A 15,383-nucleotide genomic window follows, 5' to 3' on the forward strand; every position below is an offset into this window, starting at 1 on the left:
TCTCCCTCTTTCCTTCCCTCTCTTCAGCTTCCTTCCTTAAATTTAATGTTTACTATAATATAATGGCATGTCAAGGATCTAGCTTAGCTAGTTTGTAGTCTTTGAACAGAACTTTTTTCTGTCATAAACTCCTAAGGTTGGTTATTGCCACAATAATGTACTAATCTGAGTGAGACTGAATGTAGGATACACACACACACACACACACACACACACACACACACACACAATCATTATCATTAAGGGAAAAAATAAGTCATGTCTATTATCACAACAATATTTATGTATATTTGATATCTGAATCTCACAATAGATTTTTAAAACCTTTCAGATAATTTAATTATGAGCATGTATTGAAGTTTTATTTCAAAATTGCCATAAGAGAAGAGACCTAGAACAGTCCAATTCAAAGGTTCACTCAAATTAGAGACATTTAGTTTAAAAAAAAGTGACTAGGTACATTAATACAAAAAAGGAATATTTGGTTAAAGACTTTTAAATTTTTGACTGATAATCAACAGAGTGAGAGAGGCTAGTATCTCAGAATGTTTCTTAATTCCATTAGAATTTATCATAATTAGATTATATTATATCAGCAATGCTGATTTCTTCCTAAAAGGAGATTGTTAACTTCATCATACAAAAACTATATTCCAGACCACGTTTGAGGCAGTTTTTATTATCACTCTCTAATTATCATAAATTTTATAATTTTTAAAAGGTTAGCATTTTTATTAACCTAGGGGGTAATTCATCTAAGTCACAAGTTGCTGAACTAAAATAGCCTGATTTTTTCTTAAAGGTTTAAATGTTATATTTAGATGCCAGAATGGGCTACTGAGGGCAATTGTAAAAGATCCTTCAGAATTTTCAAAAATAAAATAATTTATGGTCTTGTTTAAAGTCAGTGAAAAATATTAAAATTAAATTACTTCTTAAGATGTTTTCTAGCTCGGGGTCTGAAACAATTTTTGTTACCAAAAATATCTGAATAAGGATGAATACTTAGATGATTTCATTTTGAACCGGGAATCAGACCCAGTTTGAACACCACTCCAGGTTGGCCGGACCTACCTCAGAGGCCTGGTCGGCTTCCTAGTGGGAGAAGCCCACCATGCTGTTTTGAAGCATGGCCACTGTTAACTGCTATCTCCCACTGTCATAGACCAAAGAGCCCCCACACAAGAAGCTGACAACAAGGAGAGATCCCTTTGTCTGGTTACCAGCCTGAATGGAACAACAGAGGCTCTGGCTTCTCCAGGAACTTCCTGCAAGGGCCAGGAGAAACAATTGAGAAATGCAGGAAGTCCCATGGAGGTATTTCCATTATGAAACCAGCAATGTTGTTGTGGAGCTGGATCCAGCTCAGAAATACGCTCTATTTATTTGCTCTCCCTCCTTCTCTACTTTACTCTCACTTCCCCCTCATTTCTGCTTCCCTAAGATTGCACATGACACCTCCACCTCCTCAAAATTAAGTGTTAGCATATAAGCTTTTGTTTGAGGCTCTGTTTCCAGGGAATCTGTGCTAACACAAATGGTTGGCATTTTTTAATTAGCAGTAAAATTATAGGTTATTGATAATTTCAGGCTAGCTTCTCCCACACTACATTTTTGGAGTCCTTTTTCCTTCCTCAATTGGTGTATATTCAAACTACAATGTTTAATTGAAGGTCTGCACTTTTCCAATTTTTGCATTCTGTCTTTATTTAATTTAGCCAGATTATTAGGAATTATGGTCTAATTATGACCTTTTTTATAATATATAGATTATCGCAAGCATTCAACAGATGGCAACAAGAGAAATAATGTGAAGTTTGTGTTAAAAACTTTAAAAATAATCCATAGATACCCACATAATAAAGTATATAAAAAAAGGACATATAATGATTTGCAGTGATCATCAAAATATATTGTTAAGTGAAAAAAGCAAAATGCTTTTGTGTATTACCTTTTGTGGCAAAGAAATGAGGGAAAATAAAGTATAGTCAGTAGTTTTACTAATAGTGCCAGTATTACTATTATTATTTTGAAACTGCTGTTGGTGTATTTTAGGATTAAAAAGTCATTATGCTAATGTGATTAGAAACCAAACTTTTTAGCATAAGACAAAATAGACATAAATATCAAATCAAATAAATCAAGTAAAAATATGTGATCTTAAATTTGATTTGGAAATATTGGCATGAACTTAGGATATTTTTCCTTTAAAAAAAAGGAACCAAAAAGATCTAGAAACAATGACAACTCAACAATAATGAGCAATCCTAGTGCTTAGCTTGTGGTCGCTAAATAAGATTTTCTATCGCGTCCAGCACGACAAGAGTTGTGGGGAGCGAGGAGGGCAGCACAAGTTTAAAAAAGACAGTAGATGAGAGTAGAGTGCAAGCGGGGCCAAGGGACTGCAGCCTCAAGGACTGAGCCCCAAATTGGCCCACACATGGCTTTTATTAGTTAGGTGTGGAAGTAAAAGAAGTAAAGCTTGTCAATCTCAAGATCTGTGAATCCTATACATTACAATAGGAAACTGATTCAAGCCAATCACCCTTGCCTGCAGGCAGCTGAACCGTAAGTCCCAGGATCAGAACTTCACCAAGGGATAAAACCTTCATGCCTATGAATAGATGGAGAGCACATCACTAAGTCACTTGCCCTGCAGGTTGTGGAAGGAATGCAGCCACAGAGGCAGAGGATCTCCTTAGCCAGGGGAAAGTGGGGGACTGTGCCCACCTCTATCGACCCTGAGAGTTCCTCAGATGGTCCCCACATGGCTATGTCTGGCTTGGGTTGTCCTCCCTCCCCCCGTGGGGAGTCATACCCGTCTTTGACTAGCCAGCCATCTTTCTGGGGCCAAACAGGGAGACATAAGGTATAAGCACAAAGGTGAAGCAAAGTCCCTGAAAGGATCCATCTCACAGACTCTCCTTTCTTTAGGGGCAGGTAGGAGGAGACAGACGGGTAGGCTGCTGCGTGGCAACAATTTTCCATTAAGAAGAAACAAGCATCTATGAAGAAATAGTGGTTGAATGTCTGGAGCATGAAACCTTAGAAATTATCAAGAAAGATATCCCAGGCTAATCTTAAATTAACGGGAGTCATGTCAAAAGGACATAGGAGCCAACTTGTAGGGACTCCCGTTTGGCTTAAGATGAGACAATTTGAATATGAAAAAGAATAATGACTGTACTGGATTAAAACATACAACATATGTAAAATTCATAATTTTATAGTGATTATATACAAAAATAGTCACTTGGAGGTTTCCAGTGCACTAACTCATTACTCTGAATATTGATAAAGGGGGGAAAATCAAGTATGTATTTTGCCTGTTCTATTCCAATTGTTTTTCCTAGGTTATCAAATAGAGGGGAAGAATTTCAGCTAATAAAGGCAGAAGAAATGATAGGAGTAGAAAATCACTGTTTGCAATCCCTGATACAAATAGATAAAGGCAATAATCATCAATGGATGCTAAAATCATTAGGTGAAACATTGATGAGCTTTGCAATGAAGGGTCAGGTGGATGCCATTCTGAATCCACTGATCAATCTTAGCTCCACTAAATTTGGGACATCCAGACATTATGTGCCTCCTGATGTGGTACAACAAGAACACTGCACCACCTGTGATGTATTTTTGAGTAAAGAAAAATTTGGTCTAAATCTAATCAAATGTCTAGATCTGAAAGCAAATTATAAGTAGTACAGAGGATAGAGAAGTTAAAATAACACCACAAGGAAGCAAATAGCCAAATCAGAAAGGACAAATTACCTAATCTCTCTAACAAAACAATGGCATAAAAAAGAAGAGAATTCAAAAGTCTTAAGAGACACAAATGCAATATGTAGACCTTGTTGGAATCCTGATTTGAATAAATCAACTATAAAATGACATCATTCCCCCCTCCCCGCTTTATTGAGGTATAAGGGGCAAATAAAGAATGTATATATCTAAGGTATACAAGGTGACAGTTTGATATATGTATACATTGTGAAATATTTACCACAATCAAGCTAATTAACATATCTGTCTCTTCACATAGTTAACTTTTTGTGTGTGTGAGAACAATTAGGATCTATTCCTTTAGCAAATTTCAAGTATACAGTACAGTATTGGTAACTACAGGCACCCTACTGTACATTAGCTCTCCAGAATTTATTCATCATTTACATCTGAATCTATATATACATACCTTTGACCAACATTTTCCCATTTCCCCCATTCCGCACTCCCTGGTAACCACTGCAAAATAACATTTCTGAGACAAGTATGGAAATTTAAATATAGTATTAGATGATCTTAAGAATTTATTTTTAATTTTGCATGGTTGTTATGTTTTCAAAACAATCCTACAGTTAAAGATGCATACTAAAGTATTTATAGGTGGAATAACATAATTTCCTTGCTTTAAAATATTCCAGAAAAATAATGTTGGGAATAAAAAAATCCAAAATTGGTAAAAATGTTGATGATTGTTTATACTAGGGGATGGCTATATGGAGGTTCATTTTTGTGTGTTTAAGAATTTTCTAAATAAAAAACTAGAAGAAGAACAATATTCTTAAAAACATATTCACATAAAATCCACACATTTTGATTATTTACTTCCTTATATTCCTGCCTAGTTCCATTGGGGGAAGTGAGGCTTTAGATAAAAGTACAATAGTAGTAGTAGTAATAATAATAATAATAATAATAATAATAACTTGCTCTGTGTCAGGCTCTGTGCTGATCTTCCAACTCCATGACAATGAGTAGGCACCATTATTATCCCCACTTAATCATGAGGGTACAGAGTCTTAGAGAATTTAAATAACTTTCTCAAGGTTAATAAACTAGCAAATAGTAGAAAATATTTAAAAAGCCCCCCAAAGACCACTACATTTTCCAAATTTTATTTAATAAGGAGACACTGATTTGCACAAAATCTCTCTGTTTGGTCTCATTCCTCATTGATTGTTAGGCCTAGATTTAAATTAGTTATTATATTTAGGGTGAACCAATAATAGGTGACTCTAGTTTATTAATCAGGAGGCATGTGACATCATCTTTGGCCCAAATAAAAGCTACAGAGTACGATTCTTAAATCATACATCTTCCTTCTTCCTGGAGTACTTTTAAGCTTTTTTTTTTCTTTCTTGAAACTTTAACATGCTGAGAGTGCTGTCTGTTGACAATATGCAGAAGTGCCAGCACATGGTATCTGGGTCTCTGTGGGGACAGAGCCAGGAGTGCAGTTTCCAGGCTCTTGGCCTCACGTGGAAAGGTGCTGGCTCAGGTAGTAAATGGCCATCAACTGTGATTGGATGGCCGTCAGCTGAAACCAGTGAGCCACTGGCCACTAATATAACTGCTGTGGCTACGCTAACAGCAAATGGGAGCTAGCAAGAAGATGGTGGCTGAGCTAGCAAGAGCGGTTTGGGCATGACTCCCCTATCTATGGCTCTGTGGGTGTTCCTTTTTGGCCTCACCATGTCCTGCGTTCTTATGTGGGAAGCGGGACTAGAGACCCCGCATGAGTCCCCTCATGACACCCTGTGTGACAGTCTCCTTTGTACCTTTATATGCATTTGTGGCCATTCCATCATATTATTATTGCATGCTAGTATGCTATTTACTTGTACTTAGTTTTCACCATGAAGTTGATGGTGTAAGTGCCACTGTTATCTTCTATTTCCACTGCCTTCAAGAAAGACTAAGGTTCAAAAATGATGAGTTAATGAAAATATATGTGGACCAAGATGGCCATATTTCCAAATTCTACAAGTTCTTACTGATTTAAGAAGATAATTTCTAGAGCCCTGGGAATTTCTGCTCAGAAATGCCAAATGCCCCTGTTACCAGTTTTCTAGCCTTAAATTCTGCGCTTTTAGCTGTAATACTAGATTCTGTCTCACGTTCAGGCTCTCCCCACATCCTGGCCTTCACTTATGAAAGAGTAGTTTAACCTGTTGTAGATCAAAACTGAACTACAGATGGAACGCTCAAGAATGTTGAGTGATTCCATATGTGCAGGTCCATGTTCTAAAACTACTGAAAAGCAATGACAGGTTAAAAAAGACATTTCACAGGCAGGTAAAGAAATCTAATTGCAAGGTGTTCCTGTGACAGAATGGCTTAGCTTGTGAAATAACGCAACTATACTGAACACTATACCTAAAAAGTACCATTTGTCTAAAACTGTACAGGAATCCTTGGGAATCTGTATATATGGGAAAACTGAAAGACTCCCTATTTCCAAGATAAGCAAAAAATAAAATTATGTTTCTACAGACCAGATGTTTTCTCTGTTGTTATTTGCATTTGTATGATTGCTTGTTTGTTTTAATTTCTTGAGTGTGAATGCATTCAGGGAAAATTCCAGAAATGATTTGAACGGATGATTTGTTGCCCACTGAAATGGAGGACACCAATTTTATATTTAATAATCCACTTTCAACATAACAGCATGATTTTTTAAAGAGTGATTTAATGTTCTTTTTATAAAGAAGAGATTTGTAAATATAGCATAATCAGTTTCCGTGATAAGGCAACTTGTCACATATTAGTTTTCCCTGACACGCAATGGGTCCAACAACTCAGCATACTGTTCCCTTATACATGGCAGGGAATTTTGTTCTTTGGTAGTCAGAATGGTTTCCTAACTCACATAGAAGAATTTTCTCTAGACAGGAAATATGCATCCCTGAAAGTAGAAGCTGTGGTGCATGCCTTCCATCTGCAGTTTCCAACTCCACGCCTCTCTTTCTAACAGCATCTCACAATCAATGTACAATCAGAACAATTAGTTCAGTACAGAAGGCTGAGGCTGCTGACTAAAGAATAATGGTACTTTTGTACAACTTGTCATTGTTAATTTCTGTGAAACGCAGTAAGTGCTCCCATAACCTTCTATAACATTGCCCTAAAGTTTCTTGCTCTGTCAGAGTCAGAGATTGGAAACCTGTCCTTTTTCATGCTGAAGCTTAGTGCACTCCACAGTACTAGAAGTAGGAGAGTTTTGGTATTATTTGAAAATGGCTCCTGCAAGCTACTATTGCTTTAAAATACGCATATATTGTGGGTACATAAATACAAATAAACATAACTTACAAAAACCTAACTTGTAAATTTTTGATACCTGCAAACTTTGTGGCAAACACTCGGAGACTCCCTCTTCCTATCTCCATCCTAGGATGCCTGAACCTCTTCAATCCCAATTCCGGAAAGCAGCCAGCCTTGTACCGACAGCACCACTCGGTGGCCAGGATGGAGAACTGGCCAAATCAACTTTTCCTCCCTCCAAACTCCTTTTTACTCAAGAGAATACTCCTCCCAAACCCCAAATCTATCCTCCCACCACACATTCACCCCATTTTCTTTGGACTTTGCCACTTACAGCCAAGGTGATTCCACGTCTTTCTCAAATTTACACATGTCCTTTTTAAAAACTCTTTCTTTCTTAATCCCACCCAGTTACTTCGTCCTTCAACTGCAGTTATTATATACATAAAAGCCTAGCAATTGTTAGGGCTGGGCAAACCAAACTTGGCCCCAAGGTTCTGAAATTGAGTGGGTTTAAACACGTTTTTAAAAATCGAGTTTTTAAAATCTGCGCAAATGGTTTAGGCCTCTTCCCCTCAGAAATGCTTTGCTCTCCCCAGCTCCCGGGATCCACTTGGCTCCTGGCCATGGCAGACCCTCCAGTAACAGCCAGGGAAAGCTGATGGAGTGGGAGACCCAAAGTAAGAAAAGTAAATTTTAAAAAATAAAGAAGATAGGAAGGGAGGGAAGGAAAAAGAGGGAGAGGGAGAGATGGGGAGGGAAGGAGGGAGAGAGAAAGAAAAGAAGGATAAAAGTTCAACGTGGGGGGCCCATGGGGGGGGCTTCCTTCCTCACTGCTTCCCACCAGTGTCCCGGATTGGGATGAAGCATAAGAGAACACAAAACAAAACACTTCGGTAATTAAGACAAATCAAAATAAATAATCTTAAGGCAATATTTTAAAAAATCAAACATTTTTAAATGCAAATAAAAAACTGTCAAAAATCTATGATGCACAAAATTCAATAGCAACATTTCAAATAAAGACAAGCTTGTTTTACGACTCTGTCTCCACGCAAAGGAAACAGTCGTTTCCAATCGGCCCGCGGTTAGCGCCGCGTGGCAGCGGGTCCCTCGGCTCCCCCCATCCCCACCCCCACCTCCGAGGGCGGGTTATGAGAACAGACAGTAGTGTACGAACTGATTGGCAACGCGGGGTTTTATATAGAGATGTTTTTCCAAAATGTCGGGCTTTTATTAACTTTTTCCGATTGGGTCCAAATATGAGAGGATATTTTGATTTGTGTGCGCATAAGGGCGCATGTTTTTCCTGTTGCCCAAGGCTCCATCCAGTATGGCTGGATCCCGCGCTGCTTCCCGCTCACCCGCCCCTTCTCCTCTGCGCTATAGAGGTGCACAGCTTCCCGGGAACTCTTCATCCTTGTCCCTTAAAACATAATTTTCTTTAAGTACCTACACTCGTGAAAAATTACTTACTTAATACCAAAGGAGTTTCCTTCTCTTACTTAAATTACAGAGTATTGCAAAAGTATTGCTTTTAATTAATTAATTTGTATTTTTCATTGCAAACACACATCGTTGAACATCATAAATCACGTAACATTTGTAGATTAGTCCAAGAACTCAACCATTATTTATCTCACTGTTTCTATGGGAAAATATGTTCTGTTTTAGACAACTCACTTTCAAATAAATACTTGGGGTACTATTTTTTGTAGGTTGGGGCCTAAATGCTTTATTTAAATGTGTATAACAATTTAAATGTTATACATTGTAATACACACACACACAAAAGAGGCCCTTTAGCTCAAACTACAGTTCTTTATTTTTAGCAAAAAATCAAAGTGACTATACAATGCCCAGCTTGAGATCAGAATGCTAAGATATGTCAGAACAGGTTTTGTCAACAAAACTTAGGTTCGGGTGGCTCAGGCGGTTGGAGCTCCCTGCTGGTAACTCCGAAGGCTACCGGTTCGATTCCCACATGGGCCAATGGGCTCTAAACCATAAGATTGCCTGTACAACTCCTCCAGTCCCACAAGGGATGGTGGGCTGCGCCCCCTGGAATTAGCAATGGCAACTGGACCTGGAGCTGAGCTGTGCCCTCCACAACTAAGATTGAAAGGACAACAACTTGACATGGAGAAAAGTCCTGGAAGTACACACTGTTCCCCAATAAATAAAGTCCTGTTCCCCTTCCCCAATAAAATCTTTAAAAAAAAAACACAACAAAAAACAAAACTTAGACAAGGAAAGAATAAGAGGTTTATTGCAGCGCTATTCACAATAGCCAAGACTTGGAAACAACCCAAATGTCCATTGGTAGATGACTGCATTAAGAAACTGTGGTACATTTATACAATGGAGTATTAATCGGTTATAATGAAGAATGAAATCTTACCATTTGCAACAATATAGATGGACCTAGAGAATTATGCCAAATGAAATAAGACAGTTGGGAGAAAGACAAATAACATATGATCTCACTTATATGTGGAATTTAAAGAACTGAATAAATGAGCAAAGACAAAAAAAAGAATAAGAGAAGTGTCACATTATTAGGCATATATTACATAAAAATAACTCAGATATAGAAGAATATTTTATTTAAATATATTTAATAAACATTTTATTAAAACATTTTATTAAAACATTTTGTTAAAATATGCTTGCTCTAATGGTTATTTATATGTCATAATACAGGATTTATGAACATATGTTTCAACAACTCTCATATAGCCTTGTGCTTCCATTCTAAAAATAATAAGTTAGCATTTGCTTACCTGCATTTGGTGATTAGTTATTTTAATCCACTAATTATTTTTGGTATGAGATGAGAAGCATTTCTATTTAAATCATTCCCCAAATCACAATATGTCATCAGAAGGTCTTTGCTCCTCATTTTGGTCATTACCTTCTTGCATGAAGTTCACCCACATAGCAAAGTGCTCCCAGATGTCAACAAGAGTTGGGTGGCCCTTTTCTAAAATCTCAACCACTCAGAATCTCAGCATCCATTTTTTAAAACAAAGGTCTAAGTTGTTTTTAACTAGGGAGATAAATGTAATCTAATTCAGTAAGAATAAAGAGTGTAACACACACACACACCCTCTAATTTCACGGTTAAGTAGAATAAGATACAAAGACTACAGCTCTGCTTTGAAAACCCAGATCTTTCTGTGGTATGCTTTTTAAATTCCTCTTTGATCATTTCTGATTAAACATCCTCAAAGACTCCCTACTTCCAATGGAATCAGTCTAAATTCCCTCATCTTGGCTTCTGACAACCAGACTCTATCCTGCCCCAACCACCACCGTGCCCCTGTCATCCACCTGCAGTTCACTGTAGCCACAAAAGCAGCCTCACTAGCCCCGCAAACATTCCCTGCTGATCTGACTCAACCTTCAGGTGTTTCTCATCTGACATGTTCTTCCCTGGGCTATATCTATCCCTCCTTTAAGGCCTGGCTGAAGTTCCATCTTTGCTCTGAACCTTTCCTTGCTTCTTTGATTCTCCCCACCCCATAACCCCATCTCTCCAAATGCTGAGCTCCTGGATCACTGATTTTCTGAACTGTGCATTCTAATTACTATTTTCATTGTTTTCCTAACAAGTTGGTAATTACATTCTTTGAGGGTATGAGCTATATCGTATACTCCTTTCAGATTCCTGATAAATGGCTGTTAAATTAAATAACACCACTTATTTATGTATGTATGTGAAGGTACCCCACCCCCACACATACACATATACATATAGAGGACGGGAGCCTAGAACCAATGTTTAATTCTTTTTCATTCTGACCCCACTTTGAGTCCCCCCTGTACACTGCCCTCCGTGAGTCTTATTCTCGGTTTCCAATACCCACCTTCACTGACCCTGTTACTTCTTATTCTGTCATCCCCTATAAACTCTTTTTGAACCTACTTTTTATCTTAGCCCTGAACTCTCTATTGGCCACCTTGATCCAGTTGAAGTGTGTGTGTGTGTGTGTGTGTGTTGCGGGGAGGGGTGGAGGACAGAGGATTTGGAGTTTGGAGATCTAGATTTGGAGACCCAGGTTTGAGTCCCTCTGCCATTTAGAGTAGTTGGATTAACTTGGACAAGTCAATGGGCCTCAGTTTCTTTACCTGTATTTTAGGAATAATTATACCTATTATGGGGCTGTTTTAAGGATAAAATATACATAAGAAGCATTTTGCAAACAATATATTATAAAATATGTATATTGTATTGCAATAGTATCAAAATTAGTCCAAATATAATTACCTTCCGGAGGCTGCATCGCCCTTCCCCCCCGACCCCTCACACACAGATACATATTCACACACTCACACATGGATGGTCCCAAGGCAGGTCAACCATTGCCTTCACTCCTTTTGAAGATTGAGCTCAGGAGGACCCTTATCTTCTATGACTTTTAAGGATAGGAAAGTGGGAGAATCACTCCTCAATTCCCCCCAGTGGGTAATCAATCTGAAGACCAAAACTAGAACCAATGTCAGTCAGAGTCACTGGCAGAAGAGGCAAGTACTTAAGCCTGTATTAATGAACTGCATTTCAACAAACTGTTAAATTGCAGATTTCAATAAACAATTTTATTGAACGGTGGCTAAAGTACAAAGTACTGTGCTAGTCTCTAGAGAATAAAAAAGTGAGAAAACCTCTGTCAGAGAGCTCAAAATCTAACAAGAGAGACAGAGACATATGGGTTTGCAAATTAGTGTGATACATGCCATGCTAAAAGAGCTTATATTTATAAGTAGATTCAACCCAAATTATGCACTGAAAGTAATGAGTCTATGACGACATATAGGAAGACATATTGGACATCTTTTTTTTCCCTGCAAGGTCAGATTCTTTGAAAACAGGAAATCCAGCAACTACTTTAATCCAGCAACTACTTTTTTTTTTTTTAAAATGCTTGGGTTTGGGGTACTTTTCTACACCTGGACTCCACACCCCCTCCAGCTACTGCCCCAGTTTTTTGCTTGTTTGCTTGCTTGTTTTTACTGCCCCAGTTGTTTTTTTTTTGTTTTCGTTTTTACTGCCCCAGTTTTTTTTTATTCCACTTCACAGCAAAACTTCTTGAAGGAAATGTCTCTCCTTCCTCACCTCCTATTCTCTCTTTAACTCACTCCTAATAAAGCTTCTGTGTTTGCTGCTCCTGCCAAGTCACCAGAGATTCCATCTTATCAAACACACAGGCTACTTCTCAGACCTTACCTTACCTTACTCTTTAGTGGCATTCAACACCATTTATCACGCCAGCCTCCTTGAAAGCCTCTTTGATTTCTCTGAAGTGGACACTTTCCTAGTAGTCCTTCTACCTCTGTGGGGACTCCTCTACAATCATCTTTCCTGGCTCCTCCTTCTCTGCTCAACTTCCAAGTCTGGGCAACTCAGTGCTCAGTCCTGGCCTTATCTACACTTTCTTATCTATACTTTCCTCCCAGATAATTTCATCTATTTCCCTTTAGCTTTCAATGGCAGCTATGTGCAAATGATTTTCAAATCTCTCTCTCCAGCCCTGACTTCTTCCTAGCACACTAACTGCCAATTTGACACTTCAACTTGGGTGCTGGAAAGGTATCCCAAAGTCAATATGTCAAAAACAGACCTCTTGAACCATGCCAAGATGCTTCTCCTTAGTCTTCTGAAGTTCAGAAAATGGAATTCCCATGAATCAGTTGCTCAGAAAAAAAATGCAAGCAGCATACAAGTCAAATATCATGTGTAATCCATCATTAAATCATGCCATTCTACTTCCAGAGAATGTCTCAAATCTATCCAATTCTTAATTTGCACTGCTATCACCCTCGTCCAGGGGTGTCCAAACTTTTTTCAATGTTTTTTACCAAGAGCCATATGCGGTAAAATACACAAACAGCCGGGCCACTCACTCGAGGTGAAGTATGTGTTGCCTCACCTGGTTTATTTAAGTAAACTAAATATATTTTTGGAATTTGCTGCGGGCCAATTAAAAATGGATTGCGGGCCGCAGTTAGCCCACGGGCCACAGTTTGGACAACCCTGCCCTAGTCTAAGGAATCATTCTCTCTCATCTAGCCTAATGCAATACTCTACTTAGTCTCCATGCTTCTCTTCTTACTCTTCTGTATTCAGTTAGAATGAACTTAAACAGAAAATGTTAATGTTATGAAATCTCAACCCTTGAGTAAACTTTTTTCTAATATTCTGTGTAATGAAGTAGGAAGTACACGAAGCATTAGTAGACAGAATGAACTTTCAGAAATAGAAATCAGGTCACTCCTCCACTTAAAACTTTCTGATTATTCCCCTTGCATTTAGAATAAAAGACAAATCCACATCCGACCCACTAATTCCTACATGATCGCTACAACCTAATTTTCTACCACTCTTCCCTCTCATACACTCGCTGCTAGATATTTTTGCCTTCTTTCTGTTTCTAAAACACACATTACTTTCCCGCTCAGAGAACCCAGCAGGATTCTGGGCTAGATCTTCCCTATCTTCTCACTCTTTAAATAGAGGAGTGTCTCAGAGGTCAGGCCTCAGGCTGTTTCTATTTATCATCGACAACTTCCAAAGTTACATCTTTAGCCCTGATCTTTCTCCTCAACACAAGACTTTTACGTACAACTACCTGTTTGACATCTCCATTCAGATTCTCAATAGCCACATAAACTATAACATATTCAAACATGAATACTTGGTACTTCTTTCCTATATCCTGAAACACACTCTTTTCACTAGTATTTCCCATCTCAGTAAATAACAGCACATTTTTACCAATAACTTAGGCCTTAATTCCTCTCTTTCTCTCAAAGCTCATATCTAATTCATGAGCAAATACTATAGGTTTTACTTTCATAATATATCAGTGACCTAACTCCTCCCTACCTGCTCCACTGCCACTCCAGGGCAAGCCATCATGACTGTTTGCCTCAACCATTGCAGTCACCTCTTACTGATCTCCCTGGTTCCATTTTTAAACTCCTGTACTCTGATCATTCTCCACAGAGCACAGGAGTCAGCTCTCATTATTCCTACATGTTTCCATTATTGCTTCATTAATCAACCATTCCAAAACTTAGTGGCTTAAAGCAAAAATTTATTATTTGTTGGGAATTTGGGTTAGGAATTCAGGCAGGGCTTAACTAGACTGTTCCGCTCTCCTTGGCATTAGCTGGTATCCATCACTCAGCTGCATTTAGCAGTAACTGGGCTGGCCTGGAAGGAACTTGATGGCTTCACTCACATTCTGGCACCTTAATGCTCTTCCACGTGGCCTATCTCTTCACATTTTCTCTTATCAATCCGTAGTACCGTTGAAACTTCTTTAGAGCGTGGCAACTGGTTTCTCAGAGGGAGATCTGGAAGCTGCCAGTTCTTAAGGACTTAATTCAGAAGTCTCAGAACTTCATTTCTGCCACATTTTATTAGTTAAAATAAAAATCATGAGGCTAGGTCACATTCAGTGGAAGAAGAAACAGATTCCATCTCTTAACATCAAGAGATCTCTGGAGACTATCTTCCACACCACCAGAGTGCAAGTTCCAGGAGAACAGGTTCATTATCAGGTCTCCCTAGTGCCTAGAACAGTGCCTGGCACATAACAAGTGTGGAATAAATATTTATTTAATCCATTAACTTAATGGACAAGTGAAGGAAATAGTCTGAAAAGGTGAAGGAAGGGTCTTAAGGAATAGGAGGAAAACCTGGAAAGAGTGTATTCCAGAAGTCTACGAGGATGAGAGAAAAGGGAAGATAAGACTATACACTTTTTTCATACTTAAAAGTCTTAAAAATAAGTGAAAAAAGGCTGGTCCGATGGCTCAGGTGGTTGGAGCGCCATGCTCTTAATGCCGGCGCGGGCTACCATGTGCTGTAGTGAATGGCCAGCGTGAATGGCCGGCAGCCATCGTGAGCATCTGGCAGCCGGTGAGAGCTGCTGTGAGCTGTTGTGAGTGGCCAACCGACGACTGGTGACTGACTGCCTCAGCCATGGGGAGTGCAAGTCTCATTATACCAGCATGGGCCAGGGAGCTGTGTCCTACACAAACACAAATAGACGGAAACAACAGCTTGAACCGGAGTGGGGGGGTGGAAAAAGGGGGAAGAAAAGGTAAAAAAGCATATTTAAACTATATTTGTAACATTACAAGTTCAAACAATGCAATATTGCGTAGAGTGAAAAGTGAGTTTTCCTCCCTCCTTTGTTTCCAATTCTCTTCAGCATCAGTCACTTTCAAATGTAATCTTTCAGAGCTAATATATGCATATACAAAGACATGGATATGTATCATACCTCTCTCTCTAAAACACACACCTAATACACAACTGGTGGAATACA

At 38.6% G+C, this 15,383-nt stretch overlaps 1 protein-coding gene across 2 annotated transcripts in view; it reads right to left on the reverse strand.

Moving 5' to 3' along the window:
- The window catches only part of CDK15 (cyclin dependent kinase 15), a 93,154-nt gene that overhangs the window by 75,991 nt on the left and 1,780 nt on the right, over positions 1-15,383 (reverse strand). The window lies entirely within an intron of this gene.

Source organism: Rhinolophus ferrumequinum, chromosome 8 (genome assembly GCF_004115265.2).
Source record: "Rhinolophus ferrumequinum isolate MPI-CBG mRhiFer1 chromosome 8, mRhiFer1_v1.p, whole genome shotgun sequence".
NCBI classification, from domain to species: domain Eukaryota; kingdom Metazoa; phylum Chordata; class Mammalia; order Chiroptera; family Rhinolophidae; genus Rhinolophus; species Rhinolophus ferrumequinum.